The sequence below is a fragment of the Trematomus bernacchii genome, unplaced genomic scaffold (genome assembly GCF_902827165.1).
Source record: "Trematomus bernacchii unplaced genomic scaffold, fTreBer1.1, whole genome shotgun sequence".
In the NCBI taxonomy this organism is placed as follows: Eukaryota; Metazoa; Chordata; class Actinopteri; order Perciformes; family Nototheniidae; genus Trematomus; species Trematomus bernacchii.
Window position 1 is genome coordinate 3,896,932 of NW_022987564.1, and position 20,102 is coordinate 3,917,033.

Consider the following 20,102-nt stretch of genomic DNA (forward strand, 5'->3'; position numbering starts at 1 on the left):
ACAACCTGCTCCAAGATACACACCGCACGGACAGCTATGAATATATGAATAAATAAGAATAAGATTCACATTTTCATTCTGACAAGGTGATTGCAAAGGCCAAAATCCAAATCTCCAGCCTCACACAAAGCACTGAAGTGAACGCTCTCTGACATAGTGAGTGTGTGTTATACGTTGCCCTACACACACACACGTTTACACACATACAGTGAGGCTAGAGCAGCATGTGGTCCATCCTGAGAGCAGCGCTCGCCTGATGGTTGCCAGGATACTGTTGGCCTGGTGATATCGTCGAAGATGTGGAGGAAAAGGCATCGAGCTCTGCTCACACACTCGGGTCAGTTTCATAACAGTGATCTGATGCATCAATCTTTTAAACAGCAATCAGTCTTTGCAGAACACACACATTGTTACCAAGCCTTGAATAAAAACAGGAAATGAAGAATCTAACGAACGCTTCTCTCTTTCTTACCCTGTTTTCCTACGAGTGTTTCGCCTTTTCCTTTTCCTTTATTCCCCTGTTTTCGTCTTCCCTGCTTGGTGAAATCGTTGCTGTGAGTAAATCTCAGGTTAAGCCGTCTCAGAGCGATACATTCAATCCCACCGTGGCACTGGTTTCATAGAGACTGATGCTAACTTCTCCCTCTGCCTCTGTGTATCTCTGTCCACTTCACACTTCTCTTTTTCAGCCATCTATTTAAAGCCTTTGTGGTTTTCTCTATTTGCTCTGCGTGCTAGATGCCGCTCTTTGTTTTGTGTTTTTCATGCTGTTTGTAGAACACATGTAGTCTTCCGGTTGGTTGGTACAAAGAGCATTAGATATGTTCAACGTTATTTACATTTCTGTCTTCTTCCTCTGGCTGTTTCGTCCTCGACTGTGTCTTTTCAACTCTAAAAGAGAAAACTATACGCACTCTTTTAGTTTCTGATGACAGAACGAGTTCCTCAAAAATATCCCCTCCGGCTCTCCTTTCTGCCTCACTTCTCTATTTCACCACTCAGCGCCACTTTCCCGGATCCTCTGGTGTCGTCTTGTCATCGAACATTTCTGTCATTCAGTCTCACTGTTGGCCCTAAGGTGCAAACAAATCTTAGGGGCAAAACGGCACATTTCCTCTTAAACTCAATAATCTCCATTATAGCCGCTGGATATATCACAGGCTGACTGTTTGAACATTTAGGCATTTTGTGAACTAGGAAGTGTGCTTGGTGGCCACTGGTTAGAGTTTCTCTTAAGCTGGCTACACACCAACCCGATTTTGGGAGTCAGAGGCCGTCAGAGGCAGTCGGGCATTCGCGGCGCCCTACAGGTTGGTGTGTCCCGCACCGTCGTCTCTTTACGGCACCTTTTCACACCTCCGCGGCCGATTCAACATGTTGAATCGGCCGCGGGAGGTCAGAGAAAGTCGGCCCAAGCAATCACTCTGATTGGCTGTTCACACTACCGCTGCCTGCTGTTAAGGACAGTTATGCCACTCGTCGACTGAAGTATTTGCGGTGTGTTCGTAGGCGGGCGGCGTAGGCGGGCGGCGTAGCCGACGCAGGCGACGTAAAAGTCGGGACGCCTTCGGTACGCGTTCTTTGGTCTCAGGTGGGTGTGTAGCGGCCTTACACACACTCTCAATGTTTGCAGTCAGCCAGAGTGAAAGTGGAGCAAAGTGCTTGTCTTATGCAACTCAGCAGCACACAGCTCTCATCTGTAGTCCGGCAAGAGAACCCAAACCAAAGGGGGCTCCTCGAGTCCTAATAAAGACACTGCTCAGCTCCCACATGGCGGCTGAAAAGCAAACCTGGTCCAGACCGGGAGCCAAGCAGGCAGAACGAGGCCTGCCGAGCTTCCTTTCAGCTCGCTCTGAAAGCTTCCTCCTGTTACAGCCCAGGAGCTTCACTGCTGTGGATTTACTGAACAGAATAGCTTGTCTTTGCCAAGTCTAACCACTATTAACTCACCAATAACACAATCTGACTCTTCTTTCTCCATCTGTGTGTCTTTCTCTCTGCCTCTAAACCACAATGATCTCGCTTTCTGTCACACACAGGCTGAATGGGTAACCAGGCAGCATTTGTAGTGTATAAAACAACTGCAGCCACCATCTTTACTTTTTTAGTAACTATCCATCCCCCCGTTTACCATTTGTTTCACTGCTGTGTGCTTTAAAAAAATGTGTTATATCTCTGGATTTTCCGATTCCTTAATATTCATTCATACCTTAGCTTGTGTTTATCCCTCTAAAACACTTCACTGCATCAACCAGGGCTTGTCAGCTCCACACAGTGGTTACAGCATCAGCAGCCACCACCTGACAAAGAGACAGAGAGAAAGAGAAATCAACATAATATTCAACATCATGTGCAGTGTGTCAGGGAAAGCAAAACAGGCATGTAGGAGCCTTTAAATGTTGTTCTTAACTTGGAGCCTAACAAGGGTAAAGGCAGGAGTATAACAAGAAAGAGTGTAAGAAATAAAATCAATTTTTTTAATGTCGTAATTTAAACTAAATTATTCTGAAAACCGGAAGTTTACATACACTTTTCTAATTTAAAATAGCTTTATTCTGAAAACCGGATGTTCGTAAATATCGTCACTTCTGATTAGCATTAGCATGTGGCTAATTACTACGATTTGTAAAAGTGAATTTAAGGAGAAATGACGCGTGCTGTTGCACACTAAACACACTGTCTTTAACCCTCACTTATTGACGCTGCAATACTGTTATTAGGGAATGTTTAAATAACCACAGATATTAGAATATTGTAAATGTAATCAGGAAAAGACAGGATATGCCGTCGACGCCGGCCAATAGGAGAAGACTACAGTTGATAAGACGTGGAGATGGGGAAAAATCATATAATTTGTTTAATTAAATGCTGTTAACTTTTATATAAGCTTCCTTGGACTCTTTTCAGTTAATCCTGGTCTCGGGGTTAGGAATTCCTAACAACAGCAAATTAACATAAGAGTGAAAAACATGAATTATGTAATCAGGCTAGGCTGCTTGTACTGGCCTTTGAGGTGAGGATATGATTTTGCCTAGCTAACGTTGCAATGAAACTTGATCCACACAGATTTAACCTGCTTACACATCTTCAAATCTTATTTTTATGTACTTTAACCTGAAATAACAGTTTTATTTTGCCCACTGCTACAGGAGAAATACATCTAACTGTACACATAGGTTGATAGTCCCCACACCTTAGCCTACATATACAACAAGCAGATACAGAGCAATGCTGGCATTCATTTAAAGTTGCAAATGTGTCCATGTGTGAATGTAAATCCAATATTATTGCTCCTTTAAGCTCTGTTTCGGTCTCTGCTAACTCCTGTTTTAAAAATATCAGTCTCTTTAGTTGCTGAATGCTAAACTATGTTCACTAGCTAGCCGCTAACCCTTTCTGCCCTGGGGGCGGGGGGGCGCAGTGGGCTGTGTGTTTGATCATCAGTTGGGGAACTCCATTTCGAAACATCAGTTGGGGAACTCCATTTCGAAACCTGCCACTGCGTCATGCCGTTGTGTCCTTGGGCAAGACACTTCACCCAAATGTGCTCCTGTGGGTATTGTCCACAGTTCATGTATGATATCAATGTGTACTTGTAAAGCGCCTTGATGACTTCGAGGTGTGAAGATGGGCGGTGTGGCGCAGTGCTCTGTGCATTGATTATCTGATCAAGGGGGCGAAACCCGCCGCCGCTGCGTCTGTAAAGCCGTTGTGTCCTTGGGCAAGACACTTCACCTGAATTTGCTCCTGTGGGTATTGTCCACAGTACATGACCATTACATGTATGTATGATATGTATGTGTAATGTGTATTTGTAAGGAGCGCTTTGAGAGTCATTGAAAAAGCGCTATAATAAATATAAGGATTATTATTATTAGTGCCATGCCCGTAAAGTGGTGCTTTGGAGCATTTTTAATGAACAGCTTCCTGATTAGTAAATTAAGAATAAATTAAACAGTAGAAATCGATCTAAAACAGCAGTACGGTCTTTTTTGATGACCAGAAAAACAAGCTAAAAGTAAGCTAAACAAGCTAAAGAGCTCAGCAATGCTTCGAGGAAGAGCAGAGTTGGCTCATAAATCTCCATGAGTTTTCCACTAGGAGCGAATCCTTTAACATTAGATGTAGTCATTTTATCTGTTTATGTAATAACAAAAAGATTATAGCTACTTTACGTACCTCATGATAGTCCCAATGGAGTGATACCAAGTTTCAACAGCTGTTAAAAGCACTCATGGGTTACGGTAAGAAACAAGATGTATAGCTTCAATCCAAAATCATTAGCATTTCCCTTTCTAAAAGCTGAATGAGTTTAATCTGAGAACCTAGAAGGTGTTTCTTTCTTTCCTAATGTTTACATTTCGATAATAGATTCTTTTTAGTCATTATGCAGCTCTCAAAACTCCAGTGCTGTCTTACTGGTGTAACTATTAACACGACTGCTGCTGCCATTGCATCATCTCATCAGGAGAGAGTGCAGACAGGAGGGAGGCGGGGGGGCTTTGAAGAATAGTTGCCAGGGAAACACAGCCTCTTATTCTCATGGCAACCCACAGCCATGTACTGTTCAGTTTTTGCAATCATGTGGATTGGAAAGAAGGATGGATGGATTGACGGATGCAAAGACTCTCCTGTTCTTAATCTCCAGAGTGTGTGTACTAAAGCATTGACTCTCCTACTTCAGGGGTTGTAAAACCAGACCATTCACTCCTTGAATTAATGTCCTTTAACCCTAAATAGAGACTTTTATTACCTCAGCCAAAGAGGGTTCGTTTTTTTTTTTAAGCTCTGTGTTCCCTCAAAGTAAATTGCCTAATGCATATTGATCTCTCCTCTCGGGGAAAGGGCAAAGGTCAAGTGCTGCACGGGACGCTGAGGTCAAGAGAGGTGACGACTTGAACTAAGACCCGTGTGGACAAATCTAAGGTAACTACATTTTTATAATTGAGTCTTACTTTGATTGTTACATTTCAATTAAGTTTGTTTAGATTAACAGCATTTATAATAATCAATAATCCTGCAAGTACGTTAGCTTCAAATAAAGTTAACTTTTTCCAAGGCCTTTAAAACGGACATTAATTGCTGAAATGTGTCTGCATATGAGTGTCATATATCACCTTTGAAAAGCACTCAAATATGTACATATTCTCGTGTTTAACCACAGAGAAGTAGTCTAGTTGTTTTGGGTACAGTCAGTCAGTGCATCATTAATGTAAACCAGTTCTGTGCAGCTTTTGTCATCATAAATATTAATGGATCAAATTGAGAGCAAACATTACATTTTACTCCAGCTGCATTGCCCCGAAAACACAGTGTGATGGATTACTGTTTTCAGTTCTGTTAATTAGTTGAGTGCTTTGGTTTTCCATTAGAGCTCCATGCCACCTGTTTGCTTTTTCAGCACTGCCCAACGTGATCTGCACACAAACTCCAACTTATGTCTCTGTAGTTGTAATACAGTTTTAAATTCAACTGCATTCGCTTTTATCAAATTTAGTCCATTACAGGCACTTATAATCTTGATCCTACTCAGTTTTGATATGTTAGAATACGGACCAATAAAAAAAACAAGAAAATAAAAACCAACATAAGATGGATCGTTAACGGCTCCTTTGGTTTGAGGGTTGATATCTTGACCCACCATGTCCCTGGTTTACATTTTGACTCAGACTATTGTTGCATTTTTTCATCATGTCATCTCCACTGTTCATGTAGTTCGTCGTAAGTTTTTTTGTCTACCATGACTTGGAAACAAAAATATCCTCCCCACACTGTCCTAATTACTTGTTTCTGCCACGTGACTGCTGAAACGCCATACTAGGGTGATGTGATAACAACTAAACCATTTTTATGACGGATAGTGACTCGATTTGCTGATAAGACTTGTTTGAAAATGTTTTGCCAAGCATCTCCAGTGGTGCTTTACAAAGAGCAAAGGTGTAAAGATAGTTCTTCCAAAATACATCTTCCCATTTTGTGTTTTCATCATGCGAGAGGACTAATCTATTATAGCTGTATCTAAGGTAAGACAACATGGACATTTGCAGTGTTACAGCAGCAGAGGGACAGTGCAACAACTACAGGAAATACAAAAGTATAACAAACATGTAAACCGTTAAATAATGGACAGACTGAATATCAACATTTGCACAAAATACTTATATTGTACATGAGTGAATAAATGAATGAATACATTGTGAGTTTTTGCAACAGACTGTGTTGGTTTTTGTGAGATCTGGTGGCTTTAAAGTCCATAGCAATGGATTCATATATAGTCATTTGTTGTTTCTTCATGCATTTTGTGAGGTTAGTCCCTTTAATGTATTGCCAGTCTGTGTAAATACAGTGTTGATATATGAATTCTTGTTGATTTTAAGTCAAAACTAATCAATCAGATCTCAGGAAGACATTGATATTGGCCGTAGCCGCCACTTCATGAGCCCCGCCATGAATCAGTGTCCTGCTAATCAAATATTAGACTACTCTGCAGTCTCCAGTGAGCAGACGCTGAGAGGAAGTCTGGCTAATCGGAGGGACAGGCTTTAAATATATTTGCTTTTTCAGCAACTTCCCAAAGAGATGGATAACAAAGTCATTGCATGCACACATCTGTCTGTTTAGATTAGAGTCCCTGGTACTTAGTTTATGTTACTTCAGCTCATTGAACTGAATCAGGAAAATTCTCAAGTACATTTCAAAAGGTTGCAAAAAAATTATTTAAGTATTATAAAGTAAATTTGAACTGTGTCTGTAGCTATGTATGCATATATTATTATGTACACTTATTTGTATTTACTTTTGTTTGGCCTTGGATGACCATTTTGGTTTTCACTTCATACAGCACTGTAAATTGCATGAAATTATGAGCTGTTTTGTTTTGTTTTAATTTTGTTGTATGTATGTTTATGTATGTTTTGTGTGTGTGAGGACCCCAGGAAGAATAGCTAATGCTCATGCTAGTGCTAATGGGGATCCTAATAAAGAAAAAAAATAAAGAAAAGACAACAGGTCCGTCTTTTAAAAAGACTGGTGATTATTCTCATTCTCACTCTTTGTCTCTTCCAGTATGTTTGAACCTCTGTGCCCACTCTCTCGACACACCCCTTTCTCCGCCCCCTGTTCACCCCTCTTTTATTCATTCACTCGTGTTCTCATCGCACACCCTTTCGACCTACTCCTCTGTTTGTGTGTCTTTCACATCCTCCCTCCATTCTTTCCTTCTTTGTACTCAGCATATTCTCCCTAAAGGTAGATATGAGTGCAGCAGGCTGCGGATAAATGACCAGCTCATTTGTGTGTTTTAAGAGACAGGAGGGGAAACGAGGAGGATGTAGAGAGAGCTAAACACCCACCTAAACTCAGTACAGCCTCTGTTTTGTTTGTTTGGAGGAAAGGTGAATTATATAATGTACACTGTTAGTATACCGTGCATCATGCTGATGCCGGTAGTGAGGATCCTATACTGGAGGTCAGTTTCGTGGGAGGAGAGGGTACGAGAGAGAGGAGAGGAGAGGAGGGAAGAGGAAGAGGAAAGGATGACAATAGAGACAAATAAAGGACAGAATTGAACAGAAATAAGAAGGAAAGGAGAGAAGAGAATGAGAAAGGAAAGAAGAGAGAAGACAGGGAAGAAGAGGAAATTAAATGAGAAAGCGTGAAAGTACAGGACAGTAGAGTAAAGGAAAGGAGATTTAAAGAGAGGAATGGACATGAAAAGAGAGGTAAGGAAAGGAAGAGAAAATATATCAGACAATTGTAAAAGTAAGGGAAGGAAATGAAATGCAGGGAAAGAAAAGGTAAGACAGAAAAGTAAAGACAGGGGAAAGGAGAATTGACAAAATGCTAGTTTCAGAGTATAATGGGAGGAGGCAGTGTCAAACCCAGCAAGACCATCACGAAAGATTGACCGCCGATGAAATGCTACAGCCAATTTGCCTCAGGCCACACACACACACACACACACACACACACACACACACACACACACACACACACACACACACACACACACACACACACTATGCAAACAAAAATTGAATCTGAGCATTTTGATTCCCTTGCATCATTTTAAAGCACGGCTGGATGAAATGTTATTAGATACCTGTCATTGTGAATAGGTTGCTAATTTATACCCCTGTAATTATGTTGTGATGTCCTTTTTGTTTTCTGTTGTTTTTATGTGTAACCAATGTACCGCAGGTCTCCCTTGAAAAAGAGATCGTTGATCTCAATGAGATTTTTCACCTGGTTAAATAAAGGCTACAAACAAACAACACACACACACACACAAACATATTCATACACAACTATAGATACTGCCGTCCTTCTCTGAGGTGAGGAGGGAAGGGGAACGAGAACGAGTGGCTTAGCGTGAGAGCGTAGGATGGAGCGCTAGAAAGCAAAAGAGAGGGATGGAAATGGAAGGAGGAGGTTACGATTTCTCAGCATCACCCCTCCCCCTCCTTTCACTCTCACTCTCACTCTCACACACACACACACACACACACACACACACACACACACACACACACACACACTGTCTGAGTCCAGAGCAGCGCATGGTGCCTCATGAAAGCAAATGGGCATTGTGATTCTGAGCTGCCGCGCTGACAAAGAAAAAGGGCAGGATAGAGTGAGAGACAGGGACAAATGTCAAAGGGAGACACAGTAACACAGTGTGATCTTTTTTATGGTTGTAATAATAAAAACTAGGAGACTTCGAGGTATCGAAGTAGAAAAAAATTGCTCTATTATGTGATTATTTTAAAGGTTTATAAGCATTATTTGCATTTGTTTAACAGTATTATCTTTCTCAAGAAGTCTAACATGAGAGATTCTTGGTCAGTTGTCCTTCTCTTCTCCACCACAGAGATTAATATATGCCTTATATTTAATGTCACCATTAATATTTCATAAACTCAATTTGGCTCAGGGGTGTTTTCTGCTTAGAGTTGGAAAAATCAGAGCTATTTCAAAAGCCGTTTTACGAACAGCTTCCTCTCTGTGCTGCGGCTGTCAGAGGATGTACAGTAAGCTCTTGTTATCTTTATTTGTGATGTGGGATGCCAATTAGCTGCTATCAAAGGGAGCGCTATAGGCTTTTAGGGGTCTACACACACTCACATGGGGACTTGTGATGTGTGCGTGTGTGCATATTTTTGTCTCACCCCCCCTTTCCTTGTCCTTCCTTGACCCCCCGTTGTGTGTAAACAAAGAGAGCAACGATATCTGTCTGTACAGGCAGCCACTCTTTGTCCCTGATGGACTGCTTACACACTGATTTATATGGGTCAGGGCAGTGTGTGTGTACATATGAAGTTAATCACATTGGGATGAAAATACAATTTAATTGAGACGAATTGTACAGTGTGTGTGTGTGTGTATGCGTGTGTATGCATATTCACTTCGTCTAATTCACTGAAAAACATTGAATTAGACGAAGAGTATCTTAATGTGTGTTAGTCTGCGTGTGTGTATTTGTGTAACACAAGCATCAAACTGTGTGTGTGTGTGTGTGTGTGTGTGTGTGTGTGTGTTAAACCTTGGGTGAAAAACAAGGACTACCATAAAAACGTACATAAACAGTTTGAACGGCGTCTTGCTGTTTTGTGATTCTCCTTCAACTCTCCTTCACTCCTTCAGTCCATTCATTGTCTGTCTATCTATCTGTCTATCTGTCTGTCTGTCTGTCTGTCTATCTGTCTGCCTGTCTGTCTGTCTGTCTGCCTGTCTGTCTGCCTGTCTGTCTGTCTGCCTGTCTGTCTGTCTATCTGTCTGCCTGTCTGTCTGTCTGTCTGTCTGTCTGTCTGTCTATCTGTCTATCTGTCTGCCTGTCTATCTGTCTGCCTGCCTGTCTGTCTGTCTGTCTATCTGTCTGCCTGTCTGTCTGCCTGTCTGTCTGTCTGTCTGTCTGCCTGTCTGTCCGCCCCCTGTCTGTCTACCTGTCTGTCTCTGTCTGTCCGCCCCTGTCTGTCTACCTGTCTGTCTCTGTCTGTCCGCCCCTGTCTACCTTCTGGCAGTATGAACACCAGCTATAACACAATTATATGTTGTGTTCCTGGAGCAGAGATATGAATTCCTACTCCTACTCTCTCCAGCCATTCCTTCCTGTTGCCCTGAAGCAACTCCATACTACAGACATTTTTTCATTTTAAAGATTTATTTTGACCTTCTTCCTTCACCTTCACTGGACTAAATCTGATAGTACAGACGGACAGAAAACATGGCAAGAGAGTCAAATATAGGATGAACAAGTTGCCCAGTGAGGCTCACGTTTTTGTACGAGTCTAAAGCACCAAGCCATCCTACTTAATAATTTTTAGCAGGTTTTAAGCCGGTAGTGTGTTCACATTGGAAAAATACCTGTAAAATGCACCCCTTTTACCACAGATATGGTAATAGATAATAGTATTAAGTAGCAGTGACATTGGAGAACAAACATAGTATTGAATCTTTGGGAAAAGCTCTAACATTTCTTCAGATATTCCAAAATGTTTGTTGCTGTTTCCCTTTTGGAATAATAACGGTACCATTTAGAGCTTTGTACATGAGATGTAAGAGTTGCAATGCATCTTCCTCTGCCAGAGCCATAACAATGATGAGAGGACATACTCTTTACTGTATACTACATGTAGAGTGGAATAGGGACATGGCATGCCGCAGCACATGACCACAGAGGATGAATGAATGTGGTGACCTCTGACACCAGCGTGACCTAGAATCTAAATACAGCTCGGTGCATTGAATCGTCTACCCTTTACTGTACATACCAGGAAGTGCCGGCATGTCCTTGACAGAGGCGATGCTCTATTGCACTGCTGCAGTGTGTCTCCCATGGCAGAGGATGCAGTGTTACACTATTCCCAGTCCCACTGGGAGGGGTAGAATAGCAGCAGCAGCAGCAGCTCTCGAATGTAGGAAATTGGCTGTGATGTAATGTATGGGCTCATGCTGATGCAGAGAAAAAAAAATGATGGAACAAGATGAGAATGAACGGGGAAGAAAAAGGCAATGTGGGACGTTTTTGTGGCTCCCTGGTGTGAAAGATTGAGATTTTGGCCGTTATTGTTGGTTTATTTCTGTACAGTGATTTATTTTTAAGTTACCTGCCTGTCCTTTCTTTATTGTTGGATGCAAAACAATATATATATATATAGCTCATGATGAACTAATTAGTGAGCGTATGTGTTCGTGTGCACAGAAAGGGAAAAAGATTGTGTATCGCTTCACAAGCCTGATCAAACACTGAACACATGTTCTGTTGCCAGAACCCTAGTGTGACAACGGCAGATCTGGCATACACACATGTGGACACACACAGAAATAGCCACATGCTAAGACCCACACCTACAGCATTGATAATTAAATGAGAATGTACCATTTAGTAAGCTACACCGTTCAGCAGGGAAAGCTTGCTTGCATACAATATAATAAGGGACCATTTTAAGTTGTGTTATGAGTAATTTCACTCAGACTTATCCCTGTCTCCTTGCTTGTATGGTACAGAAAGACAAACTGTAATTGTACGTGCAAAGCAGAGGTTGTGGTAGTTGCATTTATGCTTGATTGGCAGTATTTTCCGAAATATATGCCTCTTTTTTATCTATACAAACCTAAAGGCTTTGAGAACAAGGAATGATTGATGTGTTTGGCAAACCAAATGATATCCAGTAATGTTGGCTTGGGTTACTGGAGTGTCAAATCCAATAAAGAGCATGATAACGCTGCTAATGTTGGCTCCAAGTATCATTTAGGACTCCAGCATTAAATACTATCTAGTTTTGTGGGTTTCATATAAAAGATTGACTCTTCTATATGTCCCTTTTGTTAAGAATATGAGAAGCTATTACCTTGCAAGGACTGAGTTACAGTTTAAAGGACGTCTATGACATGATTGTTTCACAGGTAGCCAGTTTCCACTAAGTTAACACTTATATAAATAATGATAAAAAGTTGTCAGACAATATTCAAAGGATTCCAATATTGTATTTCAGTCAATGCGCTATACCACTTTAGCTTTCAACATTTATTATTGACCTGCATGCAACCACAGCTAGCATAAATTGGATTGGTTCATACTACTGAAACTAAAAACTAAAATGTCCTGTCTTAATGCGTCCATGCAGATATATTTTAATAGAGAATACACAATGGAGATGAGACTCAGTACTGGGTTAGCAATTAAATTACAAAGTAATCTAGTTAGCCAGACATGCTAATGTTTGCAGCTTACAACGCAGAAGCAGATACACACGTTTGAATCCACTTCTGACACTTTTGCTCTTGTTCTTTTGGTTTTGATAGGCATTAAGCACCTTTGGATAACAAGCAGTGTTCTTACTAGAGCTTAACAGGCCCGCTCTGCCTGGTTACGCTTGCTAAGCTATGATTGGAGAATCGCTGTTCTGGTTGTTAGCGAGCTGTCAACTTAAAGCAAGGAGGACATTTAACAGAGAGACTTTGATCAGCAGCATTGTCTAGCACCTGCGCTCAGTCATTGACATCAGAAGTCTTTTGTTTTCATGTAACTAGGATATATCATGCAGGAGAGCTTAATACGAAACTGGAGCTTCAATTGAGATACGATTGATTAGCAGATCATTTGCTTCTTCAGTTATCACACACTAATTGTAATACTCTCTCTCTTCCTGCTCTGAAATCCACCATCGGCCTAAATCAGCTTCACCTTCTCGTTAAATTGAGCTTATTGATCTTAAATATGACCAGAGGGCGGTCGTTTGTTCTGTTCATTGACGTTACTGGACAGCAATTGATCTGATCAAAGGACAGCAGGCTATGATACTGTAGGAAGTCCTTAGAGAGCAGATCTGGAGTCATTTGATTACATCCAGAAATGAACCATCTCCTATTTTATTGCCGTAGAATAAAGAGTTTGACAGGCCAAGTCACGTCCAGTTAGAAGTACACCCTCATCAGAAAGAAAGGATTCACTGTGGCCCGTCTCCGTGTCTTAGTAGATGTAGTATCGTACATTTCAAAGAGTTTCAGCAGGATGGCAGTAACAAGGATGATAACAGAGTTTAATAAGACTTTGCCGTAGTTTCCATGAGTGCCATCCAACATGGAGAGTTAGGTAATGCGATCAAAGACTTATCAGATCGTGGCTCCCTTGTCACTGAGAATTAAATCTCACTGTCTCTTAAATCTATATCCTCGCTGGTTCAGTGGGTTACTTCACAGAAATGTGGTAAATTGAAGAATCCCTCATTGAGAAACTTTTTTGCCAAGTTTTTTAATCAAGTGTTGGGTCTTAGAATTATGTTATTTATTTTAAACAAGTCGGATGGAGAAATAGAGAGTTTGATTTCTGGTCAATTGTTATTTGTTCGGAAATTTGGAGTATCCTGTTTTGTCTTTGTCTGAAGACACTTATAATTCCTGATCGGTGACATTACCATGCATCCCTCTGTCTTTAACTAATAAGGCAAACGTTTGGGAAACAAGATCGATGCCACAGTAAATAGGCTTTCAAGCTTCACCTATATGCTAGTTAGCTTAGCATAAAGACAGGAAGCAGAGGGACGAGCTAGTATTGCTCAAAACGATCTGTTTCATATAAAAAAACATTATAGAGGGGTGGTATATTCCTTACAAACTAAATGTAAAAGTATTCTTGTCACCTTGAAGTTGCAAGGATACAAGCAGGGAATTCAGGAAGTAATGGTTCCTGGTAAGATACATGTAGGTCTACGTCCTCTCTGAAACCACAACTTGTTGGTTCATAATCTTACTATTGTGTGCAGATGATGGAGTTGTATTGTGGTAATTCATTATTTTGCATTCTAGTAGATGGATTTTGATACTTTCAGATGGAACCAGGCTAGTAGTTTCTCTGTGTTTACAGTCTTTATGCTAAGCTTAGCTAACCGGCTGCTGATCAAAGCCTCATGTTTAAAGGGAAAGTGGAACTTATCTTTTAATTAAACACTCAGCAAGAAAGTGAATAAGCCAGAATTCCACACTATTATAGAAAACAGCTTATAATACTGATTTTCTGTAATTTATTTCTTGGCTAGATTTAACCTACTTCTTGCTATATCAGGATCCTTTGTCATGCCACCATGTGCTCCTTTAACAGGATCTTCTCCTCTTTGAAAGGTTAATTCCAGATTTCTAACAATACTGCCTTAAAATCCACAAGATTACCAGGCAGGTGGAGACAGATTACATCTTGAAAATCGAAATTAACTCAACTCCAGCTATATTAGTCTTGACTGACTTTTAAATTCCAATGAAAACTAAAGGACTTTAAATGGTAAGGATGAAAGCTGAAGTGCCAGATGTTTGAGTGGCAGATGTCACTACTGGACAGATGGGTTTCAGCCAGTCAACAAGATTACGGGTGTTGAGATTTAATGTGGATTGTCAGGCATTTCTGAGGAAATCAGTTGGGCCACATGGACAAACATATGGATGATGTTGTACTTTAATCAAAGGATTGGAGGCAACATGAGTGGTCCATCAATTTGTTTCTGGCGTCATAATACGTAAGTCTATAATAGGCTTTTCTTAGTAAAAAAAAAGAGCAATAATCCGACAACAAATCATACAGGATTGTTTGGGTTTAAAATAGCACACATATTTCCCTCCAGATATAATCATGACATGGTTATATTTACAAGTAAACTGCTGTAGAAACTAGTTTAAGAATGATAGGAAAGATAGTAAGACCTTTACACTAATTTCCTTACATCTTTGACTTGATTCAGATGCTTGCTGCTCTCCCAGGCTGTCCTATTAGCATCCATTCTGTGTCAAAATGTTTGACGAACCATTTTTTTCAGGCATGAACCGTGACACTTTTGAGTAACTGCACACATTTCCGTGTCATTGCACATGTCACTCATCTGCCTTTTTCATACACTGTCGGTCAGGGTTATTACTGCGGCTTCAGCCATGGCGAGTTCAGTGAAAGCTGGTCATTACACATCAATGCACCTGATGTTGAAAGTGCTTCGAAGGTGAAAATACTGTGTGAAGCAGCAAACAACACAAACATAATCGTTCTAACCTCGCCTACCCCTTCCTTATTCCCAGTCCCAAAGCATGTCATAATCAACATGCTTGAACAATAACATTACACACATCTGTAGCGTGAAATGAGTGCTATTATGGGAATATATTATGAAGCTGTGAACTTGGGGTAATTGCAGTTATGACATGAATAACTGCTGTTATTTTCAAGTAGCAAAAAGGTTCAAATACATGTAGTGAAGTACAATAAGAAAAAAAAAGACAGCCTCCTCCACCATGACACCCCAACCCCCATTCCTGTCTTCCTCCTTGTCAGACCTGATAACTCGGACACATGCCAAGGCATCCTAATAAGATACTGCACCTCATATGGACAGAGGAAATGGGACATTGTGAGAGCATTTAAATTCTCTGCAGGACAGAGTGATAGTGCAGCGCTGGAAGATACCGGCACATGCTGTCAACACCATTTTGCGCTGAGCATTTTGACCAGCTGAGGGTGCAGGAAGTGACAGAATGTACCGAGGTGATGAAGACTGATACGAGAGGCTGGGAAAGGAACACAATGTTGAGAGCAGTGGATGAATAAATGAGTTAATGAGGGAAGAGATTAATAGAGAGTGACAAGCAGAGATACTGCCTGAGAAGAGGGGGTGAGAGACAAAGAGTGACGGAGAAGGAGCGAGGAGGAAATGCAGACGGGCATGTTTCTATGGGCTCTCAGGAAAGATTTGGGATGAGGGAGTCTTGCATCATCACGGCGGGCCAATGAAAAGGCTCGGTTAAAATGTTCAAAGGGAGTGTCCTAGCAACAGCAGAGTAAATACCATCGCAACCTCCGTTCCATCTTAGGCAGAACAAAACCTACACACACATTTATTAACACACTCCGTGCACACACACACGTTAGCTGTTTTATTTATACAAGTAAATGGGTTATCATCTGCATATTGTGATTCATGGCCATTCATTCTGTCAGCGAAAACCCTATGAGTCACTGCATGAGTGCACGTTTCACATGACAGTGATATATTGTGACAAGGATCCAAGATATATATTCTCTATACATGGAGACAAGATTTATGGTTTATTTAACCATGAGACCTGGCAAAGGCACGCAGCATCATGGACTGAATCATATAGATACAGACAGAAAACATTACATTAATATGTACATGTTTTAATACATTATATAGTAAGTATATCCAAATCCAAAATGTATATATATATTGATAAATTAAAAAGTGTGAATGAATATATGTGTATATCTTTATATATCTGTGTGTGGGCATACACTGTATATGCACATGGATTGAGAGGTGTATGTATGTTGTACAAAAAGAGAGGATAGGACATACCTGCATACTGTTTGTGATATATATTTTTGAATTGTAGATTACAACATGAGTGTGTGTCTGTGTGGGTGTTATATGTGTGTGTGTTTGTCCTGAAAGTCTACATGGCAGTAAATCATCATTTCATCTACTCACATGGATTATAACCAGTCAGTAGATTACAGTAGGATAGACAGGGAGCAGAGCTTTCAATTACACACCTCTCCTCTACCCGCCCATACATACTCAAACACACACACACTTCATCATGCTTTCTCTTTCTACCTTACTATTTATCCATCCACAGCATCGCTCCCCCCCCCCCCCCCCCCCCCCCCAGCACACAAAGAGGACCTGCAGAGTCACACGGCTTCACCCGCTCCGTCTAACAACCTCATGAACACATTCACCTCCAGCAGATCTGTGTCACATTTGAAAAGCCTCCTAAAAACCCTCTTTCATTCATCCCTCCATTCAGTTTTTCCTCCCTTCCTTTCCCCTCCTCCCTGTTTTTTCCCACTCTAGTCGCATGCACCCACCCCTTCTGATCAGCAGTGCAATCTGGGGCTATTGTTTTTAGCAGGCTGTTTGCCGAGACGGCTCCCACAAGCACACACACACACCTCAAACACCTACCTCACTGTAAGAAAACCGGATGCCTTTTTTTTTGCAGTGATGCTAACTGTTCCTGATATAAAGTGTGTGTGATAATGGAGCTGTAGAGGCGAGTTTGACATGTGATCTACCCACATTGTTCCAGAAACACTCCGGTGTATCAGTGAGATATGTGATGCATGTGTCGTGATGCTTCTAGGTCACATATGTCCTTTGACCAAAACCCATCATACATCACTGGAAATATAACACATACAAGGATATGCGGACTCCATATTCCCCTTTCCTTCTTTGAGGAAGAATTGCTGAGGTGTGTGTTTGTACATGTGTGTGTATGTGTGTGTGTGACGGTGGCAGTGACCGTGCCGCTCTGGCTAACCACTGCAGTGAAAGAGGACAAGCCCCAGTTGACCATCCACACAAATGTATCACTCCCTCCCTGCCCCCGGGATCCTGACCCACGCTAGTCCTTCTACCCACAAACCACCTCGAAAAACAAGCACCAGTCTTAGCACCAGGCTTCAGTCTAACCCACATCCTCCAGCCTCAGCCTCCCTCTCCAGCAAAGCCTCTCTTTTAGGTGCAGGGTGGGACTGTGAGGATGGAGCGTTTGGTAAAAGATAAAAATGAAAATCTTACCGGCTGGGCGTGCAGGAGGGGAGGATGATGCTCTTCCTTCCTTTCTCCCTGGACCGAGGAGGAGGTGAAACACAGATGGATGCCGGGAACAAAAGAGACCCACAAAAAGGAGACAAACCAGTCTTGAGAAAATGCAGCAAGAGGGACAGAGGATGCAACAAAAAAGAGGGTCAAAAAGGAAGTCCTGGTGTTGCTTTTCTCTGTGTCTTTCTTAGACAAGCTCCTTTATCCTTGTGAGCCAGAGGGCTGTGGATTCACCTAAACACCGAGCACACGCACTGCCTCACGCCACGCAGCCCTCCCTCTTCCTCACTCTCTCTCCCCTCTCCCTGCACTAAAGACAGCAGCTGTTGGTCTATGAGAAATGGAACGCCATGTCCCCCCCCCCCTCCCCCGTCTCCTCACAAAGACCCCCACCACACACACACAATCAGCATGTCCTCACAACACCCCCTCCCCCTTTGACTCACATCTACGCTACCACTAGCCTGCTGGCAATAAGAGGAGGGGGGCACCTGTGTGTGTGTGTGTGTGTGTGTGTGTGTGTGTGTGTGTGTGTGTGTGTGTGTGTGTGTGTGTGTGTGTGTGTGTGTGTGTGTGTGTGTGTGTGTGTGTGTGTGTGTGTTGCAGAGTTGTATTGTGTTTGACATTGTTTCAGCAGCAGAGTGACTTTTTCTGTCCACACAGTGTGAAAGTGAATCATGGTGAATAAGGATGTGCAGCGGGGGTATTTTTGCAAACTGTGTGGGTGAGTGCCGAGCATCACTTTCTGTACTGTGCTGCAGAGAGGGAAGGAAACTCACTTTATTTGTGGTTAGAGGCAGCGTGAGGTGTGAGGCTGTTTATATATTTGCTGTAAGAACGAACAGTGCAGAGAAACCATCGCAATAAAATGAGCTGACATTTGTGAAACATCCAAGATAACAGGTTGATTAGTGTGTGTGTGTGTGTGTGTGTGTGTGTGTGTGTGTGTGTGTGTGTGTGTGTGTGTGTGTGTGTGTGTGTGTGTGTGTTGCCCCTTACCTCTTGGTCCTTGTCATTCAGTATAAATTTGACATGGCTAAAACCCCCGTTAGGGACCCTTACTTCAGGGTCGCAGCCCGGACGAAAGGGCGCGATTAAATGAGCCGTGGCTAAATTGTCACTCCATTCTCTGTGTGTGTGTGTGTGTGGGTGTGTGGGTGTGTGGGACAGTGTCTATTGTCTGGTGGTCTTGTGTTCACGTGCCCACACCAGTGTTGGCCACATGCTGCTCTGCAAAACTCAACCACAGTTTGTTTTGCAGCCAAATTTAGGTCAGAATAAGGTTATGAAGACCTGGTGCCCTTATTTATAATCAGGTTACGTGACTACTTTTGGGGACGGTGAGAGGAGCCCAGTTGATGAACTCTTCTAACGGCGGATGTTATAAATATTTGAACAAGTTGTTCGGTCAAATGAGCTCAAAAACACGCTTTTGGTCAGAGTAGGACGAGCTTCAATAATTACCTAACCGACTAAATGACCATATGTATTTTAATTATTCACCACTGTGTCCCTGAAAGAGAACCGTATTCGCACCGAAAAGCACAGAGCAAACACGCACATGTATGGGAAGTATGCTGTTAAATGTGGCCCTGATTTATTTAAATTCATCAAGACTTGCATTTTTGTATTCCTGCTTACCGTGTAGCATGCAGGTTTTCCTAGAGTACTCAAGGCGGCATGCATGGTGAGTAATTGATGTACTAAAGGTCATTTTGTGGGTGAAATATACCTTGAAAGATGCAAACAGACAACAAAGTGCTTCAGAATTAGCTTTGCTTCTCATTTACTTCTGTTGAAAGCCAAATGAAAAGCGTCTTAGAAAACAACAGCTTTGGACAAAATAGATGGTAGTGTGAGGGTTAGTGCTGTATGTGCTGAACTTTGATTCGACCGTCAAAATAAAGTTGTTTGTTAGCCTCTGAATAAAGAATAATCCATCGAGACATGTCTCTCACCAATACTGCTAGACTAGAAGAGTAGTTTAGCACATTTTAGCACCAATGTTAGTCACTGTCTGTCTGTGCATAATGATATGCTAAATAGGTAGGTAGCATGTTAGCAGCTAATAATACCACCACTCATTTCTGAGTGCATGGTTAGTTGTTAGCTTGTTTTATCTTTGTCACACTTAAACATTTGGTGTCTACTTCTTCCTATGTCATGAAATATATCAAATACATCATTTATTGTGCATTATCATTTTATTTTAAGGTCTGTCTATATATGTTTACTGTTCAATTTCTTTGTTGCATGTTCAGAATCAGTTAAATACATATTTTAAAGAACTATCAATCTAAATACCCATTTGATTAATGTTAAATACCTTTATTCTCATACAAATCAGCTACTCTGTTCTGTCTGCTAACACTAAATGAAAACCAGAGGAAGAGTTTAATGTCTAACAATAAATGTGTCTCTTCCTGTTTCTGTGGTTGTGTCTGAGAAGTTGATCTTCTGTCTGCAACTTTCACATCACCAAAAACTGTCCGGCAT

General features: G+C 41.5%; 1 protein-coding gene across 4 annotated transcripts in view; it reads right to left on the reverse strand.

Moving 5' to 3' along the window:
* fam49al (family with sequence similarity 49 member A, like) overlaps positions 1-17,916 on the reverse strand; it is a 37,772-nt gene extending 19,856 nt beyond the window's left edge. The window contains exons 1-2 of one of the 4 annotated variants that reach the window (XM_034124671.1): positions 17,583-17,916; positions 2,210-2,300 (exon numbers count right to left, since the gene is read on the reverse strand). The gene's annotated coding sequence lies outside the window, so the exon portion shown is untranslated. Of the gene's footprint in view, positions 1-472; positions 864-2,209; positions 2,301-17,582 lie in introns of those variants that run through there. The other 3 variants (XM_034124669.1, XM_034124672.1, XM_034124668.1) reach the window with 3 other exon arrangements.
* Between the last annotated feature and the right edge of the window lie 2,186 nt (positions 17,917-20,102).